General features: G+C 54.8%; 1 long non-coding RNA gene across 1 annotated transcript; it reads right to left on the bottom strand.

Annotated features, from left to right (window-relative positions):
• Positions 1-2,438: 2,438 nt before the first annotated feature.
• LOC104869530 lies at positions 2,439-14,522 on the bottom strand. Its single transcript, XR_782354.1, has 3 exons — positions 13,953-14,522; positions 13,296-13,445; positions 2,439-2,568 (listed from the first exon to the last, which is right to left on the bottom strand). It is a non-coding gene; the product is annotated as an uncharacterized LOC104869530 (long non-coding RNA).
• Positions 14,523-20,169: the final 5,647 nt, after the last annotated feature.

Here is a 20,169-nt window from a genome sequence, read left to right as displayed (position 1 = left end):
GCGCGCTGGCCCCACCGGCGCAGCACCGCACCCCGGCCTCCTTCCTCTCTGCTGCCCTTCGAACAACGCAACAGGCCCTGCGTGGCCCTGCAGCATCGGCGCTGGCCGAGCCCCGGTCCTGGAAGGCATCAGCCCCTGCTCTCCCACTAGGCCCAAGGCGCCGCCCGGTGACCCCTCCCTCCCCAGCTTCCTTCTGGGATCTCCAGGCACCGGGGCGGTCGCCTGTGGCGTCCAACTGGGAGCGGCAACTCGGGACTGTCCGGAAGAGGGTTTCCCCGGCAAGCTCACTTCTTAAGCCTGAATGGCCAAAGCCAGCCACAGTGGTGCACACTTGTCATCCCAGCACTCTTGGGAGGCTGAGGCAGGAGGATCTCGAGCCTGAAACCCCACCCCCGCTGCCTCTGGAGGTGCCTGGGGCTGAGACTGCCAATCCAGGTTCCAGTCCCTGACTGCCACTCCATTCATCCCGGATAACTGTGACCTCTCTGGGCCTTGGCTTCCCCATCTCTAAGATGGGACTCAGGATGCCCACCCTTTTGCCTGTGGCACAGGACTCTGTCCTCAAGCACTCATACCTGGGGATGGGCCCGGGCTTGGCGTACACTGACAAGTGTCAGCTGCTGTCACTCCTGCACTATTTTAAAAAGTTATTCATTTATTTCTCTGTCAGGATTGAACCTGGGGTCTCCACACTGAGCTCCATCCCCAGCCCTTTTTATTTTTTATTTTGAAACAGGGTCTGGCTAAGTCACTAATTTGTCCAGGTTGGGTTTGAATGTGGGATCCTCCTGCCTCAGCCTTCCAGAGTGCTGGGATTGTAGGCGCGCATGCTCACTGCTATTATTTTTATTTTTCCAGTCCTGAGGGCTCAGTCTTAGCCACGCTGCCCTCTGTTCCTGAGGACAGGGTCCCAGTCCCTGCTCAGTGATGGCCGGCAGCCCTCGGAGAAGATTCTAGAAGAAGGGGCGGGTCTTCTCTGAGAGCCACAGTAAAGCCCAGTGTGTTTGGTTAGAGTACATGTTTCTGCTGAGGACTTTTGGGGGTTTGGGAGAGCAGCTGATGTTCCCCCCCCAGACTAGTGCAGGCTTGTCCCAGCCTCCGAGGAAGCTCCCCAAATTCTTCGGCTTCCTTTGGGGCAAAGGAGTTAGAAATCAAGATTGTCCCCCAGATATTCTCCCTCACGGTAGCAGCACGCCCCTACAACTGACCCCCAGAGTGACCTTTGTCTGCTGCCTGGCTCGGCCAATGAGGAAGCCCGCTTCAGGTGCCTGGAAACCGTTTCCATGACGCCAGGAGCTGCTGGTCCCTGGAAGGCCTGGTCCGAGGGTGAGGGGCTGGGAGTGGGGAAGAGAGGGATGCTTGCTTGGTCGCCATGGCAACCCAGCAGCTGCAGGAGGCAGGCCCAGCTGGCAGAGGCTCCTGTCCCCACCCCCTCGGCACCGCCACCGTGCCGGGTCTGCCCTGGTGCAGACAGGGGGACTGAGGCCCAGGGGCGCCTGTCCCCTGCCCCAGGGAGCCAACTGCGTGGGGAGAGGTGGGGTCACAGGAGGCCGGGCGGGGGCGATCCTGGAGGGCTTCCCGGTGGCACCACACCTGTTGCCCCAAGCTTTAGTGTTTTCCTTCCGGCTAATCGGGGAAGTGGACTGAAAAACAGGCTCTGCACCCCTGCTGGAAACAGGAGCCGGAGCACCTGTGCCAGGGAGGAGGTGGGCGGCGGAAAGCCCGCTCCCTGTCGCAGTGGAAACCAAACTCGCTTATTTCATTCTAGAGACGGGCGGGGTCGCTGCCGCCCCAGGCTGGGAGCCCACGGTGCGCTCCGCACCGCTTCCTCGGACGGAGGGCGAGGGGAGGGTTCTGCCTGTCACCACTGTCCTCACTTGGGAGGCTGAGGCGGGAGGATCGCCCCAAGGTCGAGCCCAGCCAGAGAGGGAAAGGCACTCAGAGCCCGACGCGCAGGAGCAGAGCTCCGAGGGAGGCTGGGAGAGGAGAGATCCCGCTGGGAGATTTCTCTCTGATGTGTTTCAAGGTCAATAAAAGAAGCAAATGGACCAGAGGTGGGGGTTCAGTACGGCCTGGGAGGCAACGCGGAGAAACAGCACGAGGGGAGGGGAGCGGCCAGGGTGCGTTTTTTTTCGCAGCGGGGGGCGCGGTCAGGTCAGGAGCAGGAGCCCTCCCCTCGAGGCAAACGCGTCCCGGGAGTCTGCCGCTATTGCCTGGACTCAAATCCACAGGTCCTCTGAATCTGCCCCTTGAGAGGCTTCTGAAACCCCAGCCTATGTGCAAATCAGTTCTGAAAGGCGCTTCCTCTGGGCACTCACGTCTGCACACTAAAGGCTCGGACAAGGTATGCCAGAGATCTACTTCAGGCACGGCTCGATCCAGGAGCTGAAATGATGCTATTGATACTGTTTTGAAAACTATCTGCGTATATTGAGGCGTAATCGGCATAATAAATATGCAGACGGTATACTCTGAAAGGTTTGACATATGCATATTTCCATGACAGCATCAGACGATGAAGGTGTCTATCATCTCCTAGAAATGCCATGTGTCACTTGGAAAGTTTACCTGGAACAAGAAAAAAAGTCTGGAGCAGAGAGAGAACATGGATTTTGAGGGCAGAAAACCTGCTACATCAGGCAAGACTTCGTGAAAAACTGTAATAGGTTCGAGACCCCCTCCCCCCGCCACAGAAAGACAGAAATAAATTTCAACAACTGCAAAGTCCAGGGAGCAGCATCAGGCTCAGCTGGATCCAGGATCCGAAATGGTGGGACCCGAAGTCTGTCTCCATTGCTCAGCTTGGCTCTTCTCTGGGCAGGGTTCAGAGACTCAGATCACATGGCCACCTCTGAGCCAATCACCATGGTCAACGAATGTGCTGTTCCTAGGTGTGTCCCAAATGTCCGAAGCTCGGGGAAGACTCTGACTCTTCCCACCTCTGTTGTGGGACCTCATCACCCCCAGACCAGCTCAGTCCCCTCTGCTTTGGTCCCCTTCCCACTTCCCCTCCTCCCTCTCTGCCCCTCATTCCCTCTGCAGCAGTCACATGACTTCCTCGCTGCTCCGGCAGTGCACCAGGCTCTGTGCTGCCCCAGGGCCTTTGCACAGCCACACCCTCTGCCCCTGGACGGCCCCTCCCCCAATGTCCCACGCCTAGCGTCGCCTTCATCCCCACACGGGGAGAGCTCTCTGCCCTCCCTCTCACCTCCACCACCTCTTTGCAGTTTTTTTTTTGTCCCCAATTTTCTTTAACCTCTCATTTCCTGGCTGCCTGACTCCGCAGCCCGGGACCGAGGGGACTCTAATCTTTTCCTCCCTGGTTAGGACCAGCACAGAGGACAGTCTCCTCGTAGACCCCTATCCCCAGGGCCTGCCTAGGCCGATGGCTGTGCGTTCTCACACCCGCGTTTCACATGAGGAAGCCGAGACACAGAGAGCTTGGGCTGCGCAGAAGAGGAGCCGGGTCTCAGGAGAGGCTGCTCCTCGCTCATCGGCGGCCTGGGGACAGGGAGAGGTGGGGCAGCGCGGGGACTCATACGCCTGGGTCACTCTGAGCCTCGGCTGCACGGGTCCCTGCGCCCGTGGCTCGCCCTCCCTCCCACCTCCGGGGGGGGGGAAGCGTACTGGTTTCCATAGCAACCTGTGGTTTCCCAGCTGACTCGGGCTGAGTGACAACCCGGCCAGATGAAGTCACAAGCAGCCCACACTGGAGGGAGAGGAGCCAGCCAGCAGGTGACATCAGGCCTCACATGGGACCCCACCTTCCCCACCAGCCCGCGGGGACATTTGTCCACTGTCCTACGTCACACCGTAATGGCTCCATCCCCGTCTTGGTGTCTTTTGTTTTTAGTGGCAGCACTGGGGATGGAACCCAGGGCCTTCTCACTGAGCTACACCGCAGCCCTTTTTATTTCTTCATTTTGGGACAGGGTCTCACTGAGTTGCCCAGGCTGGGCTCAAACATGTAATCCTCCTGCCTCAGCCTCCCAAGTAGCTGGGATGACAGGTGTGCCCCACCACGCCCAGCTGTCCGGGTGTTTAACGGTGGGCCAACTTGTTGGGGCCTCCAGGAGGCCTCGGGTCTGGGTTGGGTCCGAGGAGGGCCCTAAGGAGGGATTGTCCCGGTCCATGCTTACAGCTCCTGCTGTCAGGGCTGGCCGGGCACACAGTAGGTGCTCAATAAACCCTTGGGCAGGAAGAGAAGAAGGGAGGGGAGGAAGGAAGGAGCCAGGAGGGAGGTTATCAGCGAGGCCTTTAATTCTTCCCTAACACTCCGGTTATCTCAGACACTTCACTTATCAGCCGGATTTTCTCTTATCAGTTAACCTTTTAGTGGTCAGGAGCTGATTTATCAGCTATGTGTAGTTATAGGCTAACACCTGAGTCCTCAGCTAACATCTCTGTCAGAACATTTCAGAAAAGGCAGAAAGGGAAGAGCCGAATCCTACCCAAAGTAGGATTCACATCGTTCCTTCCCCTTCCAGGCACACAGGAAACAGCAGTGAGATGGTATTCAGGGCCCCAAGGGACTTCTCGGTTCTTAAAGGATCTTTTAAAATAACCCACAGAACTGTCAGAAAGCCCAAATGGGTTGGTTTCTGTGGTAGTGAGGTCCCCATCATGGGAGGGAACCAAGGCAGGCAGGAGAACTGTGTCTGAGAGACAGCTAGGACACAGCGGGCAGGGCCAGCAGGGCAGCCCAGGGACAGATGAGAAGCAGCCGAGGTGGTGGGCTGTCCCCTGTGCAGAGTGACAACGCGAAGACAGCTACTTCCAAGCCAAGGAGCCGGGCACGGTCCCAACAGGGCTTCCAGCATCCGGGATGGGAGGCCCCAGGGTCTTCGTCACGGCAGCTGCAGGTGCGCACACGCTGGGCAAGTGTGGTGGATAATCTCCATACTGTATTTTCTGAGACAGAGTCTCACTGTGTAGCCCCGGCTGGCCTTGACCTCACGGCGATCCTCCTGCCTCAGCCTCCCGAGTGCTGAGATTACAAGCTCTTCTATTTTCTTTATAACTCCTATCTTTTGGATTTTCTTTCTCCTTTGTTTCCTTGCATGTCACCAGTCTGCTTCACCCAGGCAGGGTTTTGACTCTTTCAGTCTCCCTGAAGTAAGTGCTCAATAAACACGTTGGTTGCTTTGAGACCTGGCGCCTGTGCCTTCACAGCCGGAGCCTCAGTTTACCTGCCAGCGAAAGGGGTGGGTGACCAAGCCCAGGGCACAGAGGCAGGGCGCTGTCCGCGGTGCTGAAGGGAGCAGGGCCGTCCCTTGGGGGCCCTGTCCTGTTCCTTCACTGAGCCGCACCCCTCCCTGGAACCTTGGTGACACCACCTGGGTGGGGGCTGGCCCCCAAGTCCCAACTGGTACCGAACTCGGCTCCCTGAAGTCAGAATTCTGGGAATTGTGGTTGTTGTTTGGTTGGTTGGTTTTTTTTAGACAGGGCCTCACTATGTTGCCCAGGCTGGGCACAGACTCGAAGCGATCCTCCTGCCTCAGCCTCCTGAGGGCTGAGATTACAGGATTGCACCACTGTGCCCAGTTTAAGGTGGCGACAGGTCCAAGCCTCTGCATCCATCCATCTGTCCATCTCTGTGTCTCTCTCCCTCCCTCCGTCCCTGCCACTCTGAAAGCCCTGGGCCCCCGCCCCCTGCCCGATCCTCTCCGTCCCCAGGAGGGACCCGCAGCTGCCCCGGCCAGGCCCTTCTCACCACTGCCTCCTCTGCCTCGGTTTCCCCATCCATCCTGGCACATGATTGATGGCTATAACCTCAGTGTCTCCCCAATTCCCATGGGCCCCTCCCAGACCTGCACCTAAAAAAAAATCTCATTAGCCCCCGAACACCTGGGATCTGGAACACGAGGTGCGTGAATAATTTATTTTGTGAGTCATTTTAATATTTCATACTAATTGTGACGAGCATTTGGTTTTTGTGCGGCTGTCTAGGCGTCATCAAGACAGAGCCGTGAGAGGTTTCTGCGGCTCTAGCACCTCTGAACCAGCTGGGGACCCATTCCTGGGAGGGCAGCAGCTGGGGAGGTGACAGCTTTGAACCCCACGGGCTGTGGGGCTGTGAACTGAACATTTGAGAGCCCGGGAACTAATGGCAGCTGCAACTTCGTCTTGACCCCATTAGGGTTTGTTTGCAATTCATTTGTTCATCCTTTTGCTCATTCATTCAAATGTCCAAGGGTTCTTCACAGCATTTAACCAAGCTCATACTGCCTGCCATGACCCACAAGGCCCCAGATCTAGCCCTTCTCTGAGCTGCCCGCTGCTCTACCAGTGCGGGGCGCATTCCCACCCCAGGGCCTTTGCACATCCCTGTCCTGCACCTCCCTGTCACCCTCCAGGCCTCAGCTTGAAGTCCGTGGCAGGACTTGGCGAGGGCTGAGTGGTGGGAGGGTGCGCTTGGCAGGCAGCCTCCCATCTGGGCAAGGGTTTGGCACCCAGAGTTTTGGGACTGAATCAGCCGAATGTGAGGATGTGTGGGTGGAGGGGTGGGCAGCACTGGGAGAATCGGGTCGGGGGAGAAGATGCTGAAGAAAAGGCTAAGGCTGAAATCAATCGAGATGCCCTGAAGGTGGAGATGACTAATTTGGGCTCTGTCCCAGGAGGAATGACAGTACCATTCCATCACCCTCGACATTCCCTATGCATTCCCCTGTGTGGAGGTTTTCTCAAGCCCTGCCATGCTCTCCAGCCCAATTTCTCCCTCAGAGACTCCTTCATGAGTCAAAGATCTGGCGTCCACCAAAATCCCATGCCTTGCTTCCTATAAAGTGGAATCACCCTGACACTTGGCTACCGTCCATGGACTACGTTTCCCACACTCCCTTAGTGAGGGGTGGGTCATGTGACACAGAATGGCCAATAGAAAGTGTGGGAATGTGATAAGCATTTTTTTCCCATGTGGGATTTGTCTTAGTTAGCCTCCTGTGGCTTCTGTAGCCAACTGCCCCAAACATGGTGGCTTCAAATAATTCACATGTATTACCTTAGACTTCTGGAGAATTCTACAATATGTTGGAAGGGCAGCATTCCTTTTGAAGGCTCTAGGGTAGAAACATTCTTTGCATTTTCCATCTTCTAGGTTCTATCTGCACTCCTGGGCTCGAGGTCCTGCATTACTCAGACCTCTGCTTCTAATTGCCCGGGGACCCTCCTGCCTCTCTTAAAAGGTCCCTGTGATGACGCTGGGCCACCAGGTAATGCAGGATGATCATACCTTTTGCCAGGTAAACTGACCTCTCCACATAATCTGGGGAATGGGGTGGAGATCTCGCGTGCATGCGCCATAGTTGTGGCGGCAGCAAGATCTTCAGGAAGCAGATATTTCTTTCCACCTCTCCTCCCACCTGCCTGCTGAAAAGGGGATCTCTCCACACACCAGTCCTAAGAGAAGTCACGGGACAGAAGGAACTGAGGTCCCGAGTTACCATTTGGAGGAGACGACCCTCTGGCCCTGAGCTATTACATAATGTCTTTTGCACCTTAAATAGTCCCCCAAAATCCATTGTCAAAGGCTCAGTCCCCAGGATGTGGTGCTACAGAGGCGCGGCGGGACCTTGGGGGGCGGAAGTGACGTCGTCGGGGGCGTGGCCTCAAAGGGCCAAGTTGACACCAGGCACCTCCCCTTCCCCCGTTTGCTTTCCATCCGCCATAAGGTCAGCAGCTGCCTGCGCTAGGCTCTCCCACAACAATGCCGTCCTTGGTATCACTCAGCTATTAAATATCCGGGCACATGATGAAAGTGCATGAGCCTAGGTCCTGGCCACAGACTGATTTGTTTGTTTGTTTTATTACACTTTGTTGAGACAGATTCCTACCACGCAGTCCGGGCTGGTCTCAAACTTGTGGCGATTCTGCCTCAGCTACCCCAGTGCTGGGATTTCGGTTGCGTCCCACCACACCAAGTTGACTTTTTTTCATTTTTTTGTTGTTTGAGACAGGGTCTCACTATGTAGTTGAGACTGCCCTGGAACTCACTATGTAGCCCAGGCTGGTCTCCAACTCACAAAGATCCTCCTGCCTCAGCCTCCCGAGTGCTGGGATTACAGGTGTGCGCCACCACACCAAGTTGACTTTTTTTCTTAAATGGAGGTGAAATTCACATAGTCCTTAATGGCCACTTGTAAGCAAGCTCTCCAGTGGCATTTGGTGTGGTCAAAATGTTGTGTAGCCACTGCCTCAGGGTACTTTGAAAACTTGGCTCTACCCCTGGAAAACTCTTAGTAGCCACTGAGAAATCACTCCCCAGCCTCCGCCATCTCCCTGCAGGCAATAATGTGTTTTGGATTTGCCACCGATGATTCCCCCAACTATTCGTGTTTTGTTGTTGTTGTGTGTGTGTGTGTGTTTGCAGTACTGGGGCCTCTGCACGGAGCTACATCCCAAGCCCCTTTTATTTATTTATTTTTTTCAGCACTAGGGATCCAACTCGGGACCTTGGGCTTGTGAGGCAGGCGCAGTGCCACTGAGCTAAATCCCCAGCCCCTCCAAGCCCCTTTTTATTTTGAGACAGGGTCTTGCAAAGTCACTAAGTTGCCCAGATTTGGTGTGAACTCACAACTCTCCTGCCTCAGCTTCCCAGAGTGCTGGGAAAACAGGTATTTACTGCTATGCCTGGCTTCACCAGTCATATAAGCGTGTGCGTGTGCGTGTGCGTGTGTGTGTGTGTGTGTGTGCATGCTTCTACTCAATGATACTGCATTGCAGATTCCCAGGAACTCTGCTGAGGACATGACAGAATGTATTCCATTCCAAGGATCTTTTCTGCTACAATTTTATAATTACAGCTCCAACTTCCCCCTTCCTCCCTGGAAGCCTCTTGCTTACCTACTCTCCATCTTAGGACTTGGTTACGTCCAGAATGCTGCACAGATGGAACCACTTAGTGGATGCCCTTGTGAAATCAGCCCCTTCTACTCAGCACGGCTCCCTGCAGAGCCACCTGAGCTGCATTCACCAAGAACATTCCTCTTCAGTGCTGCGTAGTATTCCCCAGACAAGATGAACCACTGTGTGTTTAACCATTTGCTGCCTACTTAAGGATATCTGGGTTGTTCCCAGCAATTGGTCATTTTGATTTTTTTGGGGGGTAGGGGTACTGGGGATAAAACTTGAGACCTTGGGCTTGTGAGGCAGGCGGCGGAACCACTGAGCTAAATCCCCAGCCCTGGATTTTTCAGGTTTTTTTTTGGGGGGGTGGTTTAGATCATTTTGAATGAAGTTGCTCTGAATCACATCTAGGTCTTTTGTGAACAGAAGCTTTCACTTCTCTGAGGGGTACAAATGCCCCGAAATGCTATTAGTGGATCATTCGATAAATGCATATTGTTTTGCAAAACACAGCAGACAAAATCCTGCCAGCCCCGTTCTCCAAGATGGCTGCACCAGGGTCCACCCTTAGTGGCGTGGACCATGGCGCATGACCACGAGTGGTCCGTCTTCCCTTCATCCTCGCCGGCACTGGGTGTTGTTGTTTTTCCTGTGGCTCCTCTGGATCAGGGTGGTGCCCCTCCTCCGTAAGAGGCCATGCTGCGTAGGTCTCTCTGGGGACTGTGGTGCCTCCTGCTCACCTCTGTTCCCTTTGTCAATCGGCTGTGCAGTATCGGACTGTTGGACCCCTCATCTTTGTGTATTCTAGGCCCACGTTCCCTGTCAAATCCGTGCTGTGCCAGGGTCTCCTCTCAGGCAGGTCCTTGTCTTTTCATCCCTTTGAATAGTGCCTTTCACCGAGCAAAAATTATTAGTTTTGATGAAGTCCAATTTATCTGCTTTTGTCTTTTCTGAATCACCTTTAGGTGTCATCTCTCAGACCTTTTCACAAATGTAAAGGTCGAGAAGATTTTCTCTTTTCCTCTAAATGTTTTATGGTTTTTACAAGTTGCACGCAGCCTGTGTGATCTGGCCTGAATTCTATTTAGAGTAAGAAGGAAAGCCTGAGAGGATTTCAGTCTGGGACCATAGGAGCCAAAAAAGGTTCTGGAGCGAGAGCAGGGAGAAACGTCAAGAAGACTTAAGGGAGTAGAGTCAGACAGCCATGACAGCCTCACTGAGAGCCTCAGTTTCCCCAGCTAGAAAACAAACTGAAAAGACCAGAAAATATATCAAGACAGTTGAAACTGGGCGTGGTGGCACACGCCTGTCAACCCAGCTCTTGGAAGGCTGAGGCAGGAGGATCCTTGTGGGTTCAAGGCCAGCCTGAGCTAAATAATGAGTTTGAGGCCAGCCTGGGCTACACAGCAAGACCCCATCTCCAAACAAAACAGTGAAAAAGACAGTTGGAATGAAATGAGGTCACATCCCCCAAACTTGGTTGCCAGGATCCTCGGAGTCAAACCACAGCGCCCCAGAGCCTGGTGTCCGCAGGGAGGGACAGTGCCTCCCTCCAAGGCGACTCATGCGACCTGAAAACCGGGCTCTCCCTGTCGAGGACAAAATCAGGTCCTTTTTCCATTCCAGTCATACTCACCTATACATCAAGTGCACCGAGAGCCACTTTCCCGAAAATCTAAATTGAAAGTAAATAGCACAGGGACAATTCTCGGTGATAAAACCGCCGGGCTCAGAGCTTCGTGGGGTAATATTTATCCTCCCCGTGCAGCCTCCTCCTGGCGTTATCATCAAAGTGACGCTCTGCTTAACCTGAGCGGGGTGCAGCGCCCCCCCAGGGCCTGCCTGGGCCCCGGCACCCCCCGGCTGCCGGACAATTACAGCAATGGGACTGCTGGTTTGCAATTACTCTAAATCGCGGAGCACGACGGCCCAGATTCGTTTTTCTTTATTGAAAATGTTTAAACTTCATGTATTGCAAATATCACTGCCCCGGACTGGATTTAACTCTTTCTTTGGAGCCAGAGAGCTCTGCGGGGTTGGTGGTCGTGGTGGCATTAGGATTGTGATGAGTTTCTTTTTGATTTTGGGAGAGCTGGGGCTGGAACCCAGAGACTTCTGATGGAGCTCCATCCCCAGCCCTTTTTCTTTTTTTATTTTGAGACAGGGTCATCCAGTCTGAGTCATCCGGTCTGGCTTTGAACTTGAGATCCTCCTGCCTCAGCCTCCCAGAGCGCTGGGATCACAGGTGTGCGCACTGTACTTCTTAAAAGGGAACAGCTGAGGCTTGTTGCTGGTTCAGGGTAATAGAAAGAGGAGAGGAGAGCCACCCAGATTCTGGCTAAGCAGCTGCAAATGCCGACCCTGGCAAGATGGGGGGACACAGGAAGAGCTGATAAGGGGAGACGATCGGTGAGGTGCCTGAGAGACCTGTGAGGAGACATCTAGGGAGGCCCCGCCAGAGAGAAGGCTGCGGTTGTCTTAGAGCGCGGATGGATGTAAAGCACTGGGAAGAACCTTCTGAGGGGACGCAGGAGGAAGAGACCCCAGGATCCAGCCCTGGGCTAAGGAAGGGCAGAGAGAAACTGAGGCAGGCAACAGAGAGGCAGATGGAGCCAGATGCCCGTGAAGCCTGCAGCCCTAGTGTTTCCAGGAAGCCAGACCTGGCCTGCCTGGCTCCATGCTCTCTCAGTTACGAAGTTACATGGGCTGGGTTTGGGCTTGAGATCCTCCCGCCTCAGCCTCCCAGAGTACCTGGGATGACAGGCGTGCCCCACCTCACCCCCAGTTTAGAGCCGTATCCTTCGGGTGAGGCACTTCCTGCCCAGACGCCACTGAGTAGTGGGCAAAACAGGAACAAGACCGGCACCCACCTCCCAGCCAGGCCCCAGCACCCCTCAGAGCCTGGGCTGGGACTGTCTCTCTCCCCAGCGCCTGTCTGCGCCTGTCTGTCCTTGCTACAGGCTGGGGCACAAGTCCGCCTGCCCGTCAAGGAAGCAGAGTCTCCAGGAAAAAGGAAGCGACAGTTCCCGGTGAGAAAAGGGCCCAGGAGTCAAAGTGCTTCTTCAAAAATAAATAGCCTGATTAGCATAAAGTATGCAAATGTATGCTAATGTGACAACTATTAAAAGATTCCAAATGTCATCGAGGGAAAACACCGGGTGCTGGCGGATGGGAGGGTGGGGGATGGGAGGAGAGGGTGCAGGCCGGAGGCCTTCGGAAGGTCGGGCTCAGCCCGGATCACCAGGCTGGACTCCTGTGCACACACGCGCGCACACACATGCACGATCACTCACACACTAGTCCAGGGGAACTCGCATCCCCAGAGCTCTGTCTGTAGGTCTCCACACCGAGACCCTGTGACTCCCTCTTCAGAAGTCTCTCCCCAGGCCAGGTGTGGTGGCCCGGGCCTGTCATCCCAGCACTGGGGAGGCTGAGGCAAGGCGATCGATCGCTGAGAGTTCAAGGCCAGCCTGGGCTACAGAGCGAGCCCGTCTCACAAAAAAGTCTTTCCTCCAACACTGCAAGTTCTGACAACGCCTCCCGCGCCACCTTCAGCCCTGCAGTCTCCCCAGGAAGGAGGCAGCAGCAGGGGAGAGAGGTCCCAGAATCTTTCCTGTGAGTGATCGCCCCAAATCTCCTAGGGACCTGGGTCGGGAGATTTTTCCTATGTGTAATAAAGCAATAGGTCACTCTCTGGAACTCCAGCCGGAATTTGCAAACCTCTCTTCCCTACTTGTCTTCTGACACAGACAGGCAGCGGATGCCACCCGGGTCACAAGGGCACTGTCCTACCCATGGCCAAAACCCTTTGATGAGGCAAAGGTGATTGGAAACATTTTCATCGGAGAAAACAAAGGATCGCAGAGGAAGAGGCATCCGCCCAAGGTTGCAACCGCGACCCAGGTCTGTCGGCTGCCCCCGCCTCACTCCTCAAATTTCACCCCCAAACTTCAGTCACTACCTGACTAGGCCCCCAGTTATTTCCCGGATATTTTCCTCCCAATGGGCTCCGCTTTGCATGATCTGAAATCAGTTTCAAGGGAGACTGTTTATCACAACGGTAAACGAAAAGCCAGAGCATTCGCCCTAAGTAGAAAATAACTCTGCAAACAGAAGTGATGTCAATAGTTTCTGCCCCAACTCCGTGGCCCCTGAGGATCCGAGCTGGGGCTTACCGGCTCCTTAGTCCAAAGGGAGATTCCCGGGGTCAGAGGAACAGGTAAAGACAGATTAGCACCTAATTAAGACTATCTTGTTTTGTTTTTTTGAGACAGGGTCTCACTGTGTAGTTGAGACTGACCTGGAATTCACTCTGTAGCCCAGGCTGGTCTCCAACTCCCAGGGATCCTCCTGCCTCAGCCTCCCGAGTGCTGGGATGACAGGCGTGCGCCACCACGCCCGGCTAATTAAGACTATTTTAAAAGAGAAGTACAGAGAAAGAGCTCTCTTACTTTAGGGTTCAGCGGTGCTCAAGGCTGCCTTGTGTGTCACTGAAAACCATCTCCTGGTCACCAGGATGCGGTCCACGTACGGAAAGGCGGGGTACTGTCCCCAAACCCGGGAACTGTGCTGAAGGAGCTGTCTGGCACCCACTGGTGCTGCTGGAAGACACAGGAGGGATGATTTTGATTATAAATACACCTACCTGTTGTCCAACTGTCTCCTCATCCACCCAACCATCCATCTATCCACCCATCCGTTATATTTTAGATCTAAAATGTCCCCCCAAAGTCTCATGTGTTTGGAGGAGGGGTCTGGCTGGAAGGGGTGACTCGCTGGGAGCACTGTTACCGGAAGGGTGTGTTCCTGTCCCTGGCTCCTCCCCTCACCCTCCGCTTCCGGGTCGCCATGAGGTGAGCAGCTGTCCTCCGCCAGGCCCTTCCACCCTGCCATTTCTGCTTTGGAGCCAGCTGACTACGGACTGCAACTGTGGCCAAAATTAGCCTCTCCTCCTTTAAGCTGCCCGTACCAGGTATTTTGTCCCAGTGATAGGAAAGTGACAAATACACCCTGTACTACCCATCCGTCCATCCGTCCATCCATTCACACATCTGTCATCCGTCCGCCCATCCCGCATCCTCCTACCACCCATGCATCCATCCTTCTACCTGACCATCTGTCTGCCCGATCAGTAAATGTATATCCAGGCCCACAGGGTCAGGGAGCTTCTGTGGAGACCTTCGTACCGGCCCCCGGCCTGAAGGATTTTCTCAGTGACGACACCTCCGTGATGCAGAAGACAGACGGCAGCTTCCTGTCCTTTTCTTCGGGACGGGGTTTTCTTGGTGGACATTAGTTCCCTGAACCTCCATCGTTTCCCCACCTTCAGAGACAGCGGCACCCTGGCGTTTGTGGCCGGGGATCTCCAGGCCCATTTTCTCTTCCCTCTGGGGAAGTCATTTCTCAGCATTCTTCGCAGTTGGTCCAGCCTGGTGACTGATGGTAGCTGGTGGAACGAGGGACAAAACGACGCGTCCCTCGCTTCCGTTCTGGCCCAGACTCTCTGGAAGCCACGCTCTGAAGCTGAAGGAGGAGCCCGGCCCTCGAATTACCAGGTGGGAAAGAAAAACACCTGCTTGCGCTGCGCATAAGCTACAAACTTCTGTTGCGTTGAGTCCCGAGGTTTGCTGGTTTGTAACAGCCGGGAGCACGGCCCGCTCCAACCCACGCCCGTCCCCACTTCCTACCCCGCCCACTCCCACTCCAGCCAATCACGGAAGCCTATTCCTATTGACCTCCTGATTGGTTCAGCTGGGTCATGTGACCAAGGCTGAAGCTGGAGCTCTTGATGGATTTCCAAGGTCCGCTCTACCTTGAGGATGGCGAGGCTACTGGGCCCAGTGCTCAGGGACGCACACCCGGGCTTCTGACATCTTCTAGGAGAGAAAAGAACGTCACTCCTTCTTTTGTTCTTGTCTTACTCTTTTCTTTGTGATGCCCTGCCATTGAGACGGGCCCTTTCCCCGGATGGTCCAAATTCAGGTCCTGTTTCTGCAGATTGACACTGCTGATGCCGCCCCGTCTCCACCCAGACTCTCTCCAGCTCCCTGCTGCCTCCTTGGGCGCGAGCCAGGTACAGCTGGCCCATCTTTTGTTCTTGTCTTACTCTTTTCTTTGTGATGCCCTGCCATTGAGACGGGCCCTTTCCCCGGATGGTCCAAATTCAGATCCTGTTTCTGCAGATTGACACTGCTGATGCCACCCCGTCTCCACCCAGACTCTCTCCAGCTCCCTGCTGCCTCCTTGGGTGCTAGCCAGGTACAGCTGGCCCGCTCCTATGCATCCCTCTAGTCCCCATCCCTCCACTCTTTTCTTTGTGATGCCCTGCCATTGAGACGGGCCCTTTCCCCGGATGGTCCAAATTCAGATCCTGTTTCTGCAGATTGACACTGCTGATGCCACCCCGTCTCCACCCAGACTCTCTCCAGCTCCCTGCTGCCTCCTTGGGTGCTAGCCAGGTACAGCTGGCCCGCTCCTATGCATCCCTCTAGTCCCCATCCCTCCTTACTGAGCTAACACTACTCCACACCTGCTCATACTTTTATTCTTTTCTCTCTTTTTCTTGTTTTCTTATCCTGAGGATTGAACCCAATGCCTTGGCACTGGATGACACCCCAGCCCTTTATTTATTTATTTCTTTTGGGTACTGGGCATCGAACTTGGGACCTTCTGCTTGCAAGGCAGGTGACGCACCACTTAGCTATCCCCGGCCCTCCTTTTTATTTTATATTTTGAGACAGGATCTCATTAGGTGGCTAAGTTGCCCAGGCTGACTCAGACTTGCCATCCTCCTGCCTCAGCCTCCTGGAGTGCTGAGATGGTAAGAGCGCACCACCACACCCAGCTCCTACTCATCTTTAGATGTTACCCCACAGCAAGCCTCCCTGGACCTGCCACCGCACGCTGACCGAGGTGTCATCCTGAGCGATCCAGGCTCAGCTCACCAGCATCCTGGTCACTCCCTGCACAACTCCCCAGTTCCAGTTTTTGGGTTGCAGAACAGATCTGGGCCCGTGTCCCTGCTGTCCCCAGTCCCCGACACCGCCCAGCACCCCAGCCCCACCCCACTGGAGCTACAAAGACTGCACCCCCCTGTTTCTACGGCCAGTGCCACCTCCCCGGGGCCCCTGCAAACCCTCCTCCATCATCTCCTTGCCCCCAAATCTTTACTTTAGGGTCCATCCCTAGAGGTCCAACTTCAGGTGACAAGAACTGGTAACCTGGGTGCCAGTGCACGGGGAGCCCTGACAAGTCCGGGGACCTTCACCAACCCTGGTTCCCGTCATCTGCAGACCACGCTGCCCCCCCCCGCACAGACTGTGACATTTGTAACTGTGTATTAACTGTGGTTTTTCTCTCCCTTCAGAAGTGTGATGCGTGTCGCGTCTGTGAGTGTGTGCGTGTGTTTTTAATGACTTCCTCATTTTGAGATCAGGCCAGATAGCTTTTTTTTTTTTTTTTTTTTTTTTTGAAGAAAGTCTGCCCAGAGCCTGGAACATATAGAAAATTCTGCCGGCTTAATAGCACTCTCACCCGCCCATCCATCATGGCATAGGGGGGATGAAACCCGGAGCATTGATCGCATCTATTTCTAATCCACAGGCTGCCGTGTGCATCAGACAGGACCGTCGGTGGAGATGCGGGGCCTCGCCCTCGGGTTCGGGGCTGTGGGGCAGGGAAAGGCCGGGCCCAGAGTTCAGGACATGTATGTCCAGCACCTACTGTGCGCTGTGTCCTGGGCTGGATCCCAGGGGCGCTGGATGCCGAACTCCACCTCCCACTGGGGCAGACGAGGGTGTCACTGGATCCGAGATCAGGGCCCCACTGGGGGACGCTCGGGCAACTGTGGGGACCCAAAGGAGCCCCCGGATCCAGTCCGGGTGGTCCAAGAGGGCATCCAAGAAGCAGTGGAAGGCGAGAGGTGACAGATGAGCAGGAATTAATCAAGAGAAGAAACAGGAAAGAGTTGGGTGTGGCGGTGCCTGCCTGTCATCTGAGCACGCTGGGAGGCTGAGTCAGGAGGATCACAAGTGGAGCCCAGACTGGACAATTTAGCAAGACACTGACCCAAAATTAAAAAATAAAAAAAGGCTGGGGATATACCTCACTGTGAAAGCCTTGGGTTCAATCTCTCTTACCATTAAAGAGAGAGAGAGAGAGAGAGAGAGAGAGAGCGCACAAAGCAGAGGTTCAAACCGATTCTTTGTTGACCCGTGTTCATAGCAGCAGCCTGTTCTGCAGCCAGCAGGGGGAATTACCCAGCCTCTGTATGCAGATGAAATGGGGCGTGGCCCGTCCATACAGAGGAATATTACTCATCCTTGAAAAGAAAGACACTCTGCGGTGGTGCATGGCTTGTATCCCAGCACTCAGGAGGCTGAGGCAGAAGGATCATGAGTTCGAGGCAGTCTGGGCTGCACAGGAGATCTTGTCTGCGGCTGGACTGCTGGACCTCGAAGACACACGACTCAGAGACAGGAGCCTTGGACCACACAAGATGAATACTGTGTGATCACGTGATCGCACTGACTGCCTGCCAGAGCAGCTGGTCCGGGAGGGAGCTGGCAAAGGCGGCCACGACTTTAGTGGCGGCAGAGTGCTTGCTTGGGGTCACAGTGGCTGGTGATGTTACGAATGGGCGAAAGTCGCTGCGTGGCACCCTTGAAAATGGTTGCGATGGTGAAGTTTATGTTACGTGTATTTTTCCCCCATTTCAAAAAAATGACTATAATTTCAGAGAAAAAGATCCTTTTGGCTGCTGAGGGAAATCAAGGATGGAGCGAAGGGTCCAGGAGAGTTGTCATGGGGTTCAGGCCGGGGTAGCGGGCAGAGGAAAGGCTCACGAGATGCTTGTGGGCATGCGCGCCAGTGGGCTGGGTGGAGCTAACCGGAAGCTGTGGCGGGGGCAGGAAATGATAAAGAAAAAAAGCGGCGCCGAGCTTCGGGGCGCTCACCTGTTACTTCCACCCTCTGGTAGGCTGAGGCAGGAGGATCTCAAGTTCAAGCCCAGTCTGAGCAACTTAGCAAGACCTTTTCTCAAAAGGAAAACTAAAAAAGTGCTGAAGATGTAGCTCAGTGCAAAGGCCCTAGGTTCCATCCCCAGCACCCAACAACACCCCCCCCAGTTCACCTCATGTCACAACCTTGCCTTATCCAGTCCTTTAGGGTCCAGCCCAGGGAGCCTCCAGCTGGAGGCCCTGACGCTGGGGGAACCGCTATTCCCCGGCTTCCTCCACGTGCGTCCTTACAAGGTGCAGCTGTAATACCTGCTTTTAAATTCAATTAAGTCCGCCTCAGCTCGGATTCTGGAGTGCATTACCAAGCCGGAGACAGCGGGGGAAAGGAAAAGGGGGAAAAAAACCACGCCAAACACAACACAGACCTATTTAGAGATTTCCCTCTAAATGGATTTTAATTCTCTCGATTTATCAGAGGCCAGAGGAGCTGCTGACAACCACACGCCTGGAATGTCTGCAAACCCCTCCTCCAGCCGCAGGGAGGACGGGCTGGCCGCTGTGCTCTGAAATCCCCTCCAGCTGGGGGAGCTCTGGGGTCACCCAGGCGGTTCGAATCCTGACGTTGCCACTCATGGGCTGTGTGACCCCAGACAAGTGCTGCATCCTCTCTGGGCCTCAACGTTTTGTGTGTAAAGTGCACATGGGTTTGGGTTCGGCTCAGAAGCCTCAGAGAAACAATAGCCTGGATTCTGGGAGGATCCAGATTAAATCCCCAGCCCTGGTCTCAGCACATAGGGAGCATTTGGGAAATCCAGGTCTTGATGATGAAGGTGAAGGGCATCATTATTTGGGGATTTCTTAGGGTATTTTGAAACAGGCTGCTATGCCATCCAGGTTGGCCTCAAATTCATAGCAACCTTCCTGCCTCAGCCTCCTGAGTGTTTGGAAGACAGGTGTGCACTACCACATCTGGCTGAAGGTCATCCTTATGGATCTTGTCTGTGAGCTCATGGCCCAACCCCATGCCAGGTCTCCAGTGTCAGTGGAGAGGCCACCGCTCGGCACCCCGGGCTCCACATCCAGGTCCCATTCCACAGTGGGGTAACTGAGGCTGGGGGAAGGGCAGAGGCCACGCTGAGGCCACACAGCCGAGTGCTGTCCCCCACAGGCCCGGACTTGAGCTATGTCTTGAGGGGAACATTGCGCTGTCTCAGTTTTGCCATCTGTACCACAGGAGGGCAGAAGCGCCCCCCCCATGCCCCAGGTCCATCTGTAGGAGATGGGGACAGAATCAGGTTTAGCTCAGAAATCGGGGCTCTCCTCCGGGACCCTGGGAGTGTGTTCAGCTCCCTCAGATTCTGGGGTGCAGCAGAAAGGGGCTGAGGGGAGAAGGGTCCTTGCCTCTGGTGCTCCTTGTTGGCCTACATTGACTAAGAGGCTGCTGTGGACCCCAGCATGCAGCCCTGCCGGGCCCTGCCCTCAAAGAGTTGCTGCAGTTCGAGGGGTGCTACCCCTCAGCACAACGCTGCCATAGGGTGATCTGCTCTGAGAGGCTCTGCGGCTCCTGGAATCCGAGGTAACTGTGGGTTTACTTCATTGTTTTGTTTTGATGCTTTGTTTCTCTGAGGCAGGGTCTTGCTCTGTATCCCAGGCTAGCCTTGAACTCTCAGCGATCCTCCTGCCTCAGCCTCCCAAAGTGCTAGGGTCACAGGCTTGTGCCACCATGCCCAGCAGCTGTGGTTTAAGACAATGCCTGGAGACTTGGAGTCTCTCCGGAGAGCCCCGAATAGGGCATGGTAAAAGCTGACAATTAAACATCCCCTGAGAATCATCTTGACGGGGGATGGGAAAGGCTGAGTAAATTGAGGGCTAATCAACCCAGTACTAGAGACTTCTTAAGTGATTAATGGGACACAGGCAGGGTTGAACAGGAATCTGACCCAGAGTTTTCAGGCAAAAAAAGGAGACAGAGCTGGGGATTTACCTCAGTGGTGCTGCCTCCTGCCTTGCAAGTGCAAGGTCCTGAGTTTGATCTCCAGTGTGTGTGTGTGTGTGTGTGTGTGTGTGTGTGTAGGGGGAAACAGAAAAAAATGAAGGCTGAAACCCTGGGCAAGGTGGTACACAGCTGTAATCCTAGCACTCAGGAGGCTGAGGCAGGAGGATCTCAAACTCAAGCCAAGCCTGGGCAAGTCAGTGACTTAGTGAGACCTTGTCTCAAAATAAAACATTTTAAAAGGACTGGAAACGGAACTCAGTGCAAAGGCCCTGGGTTCCAACCCTGGATTGATTTGGGAGCAGAGAAATGGGGGAGAAGAGCAGACCGGAGAGTGGTGGAAGAACAGAAAGGGGAGGAGCTGGGCAGATGTCC

Source organism: Fukomys damarensis, unplaced genomic scaffold, assembly GCF_012274545.1.
Source record: "Fukomys damarensis isolate Sample0158 unplaced genomic scaffold, DMR_v1.0_HiC HiC_scaffold_37, whole genome shotgun sequence".
NCBI lineage: Eukaryota > Metazoa > Chordata > Mammalia > Rodentia > Bathyergidae > Fukomys > Fukomys damarensis.
The sequence above is the reverse complement of the archived record's forward strand: the minus strand, read 5'-3'. Positions and strand labels throughout refer to the sequence as shown.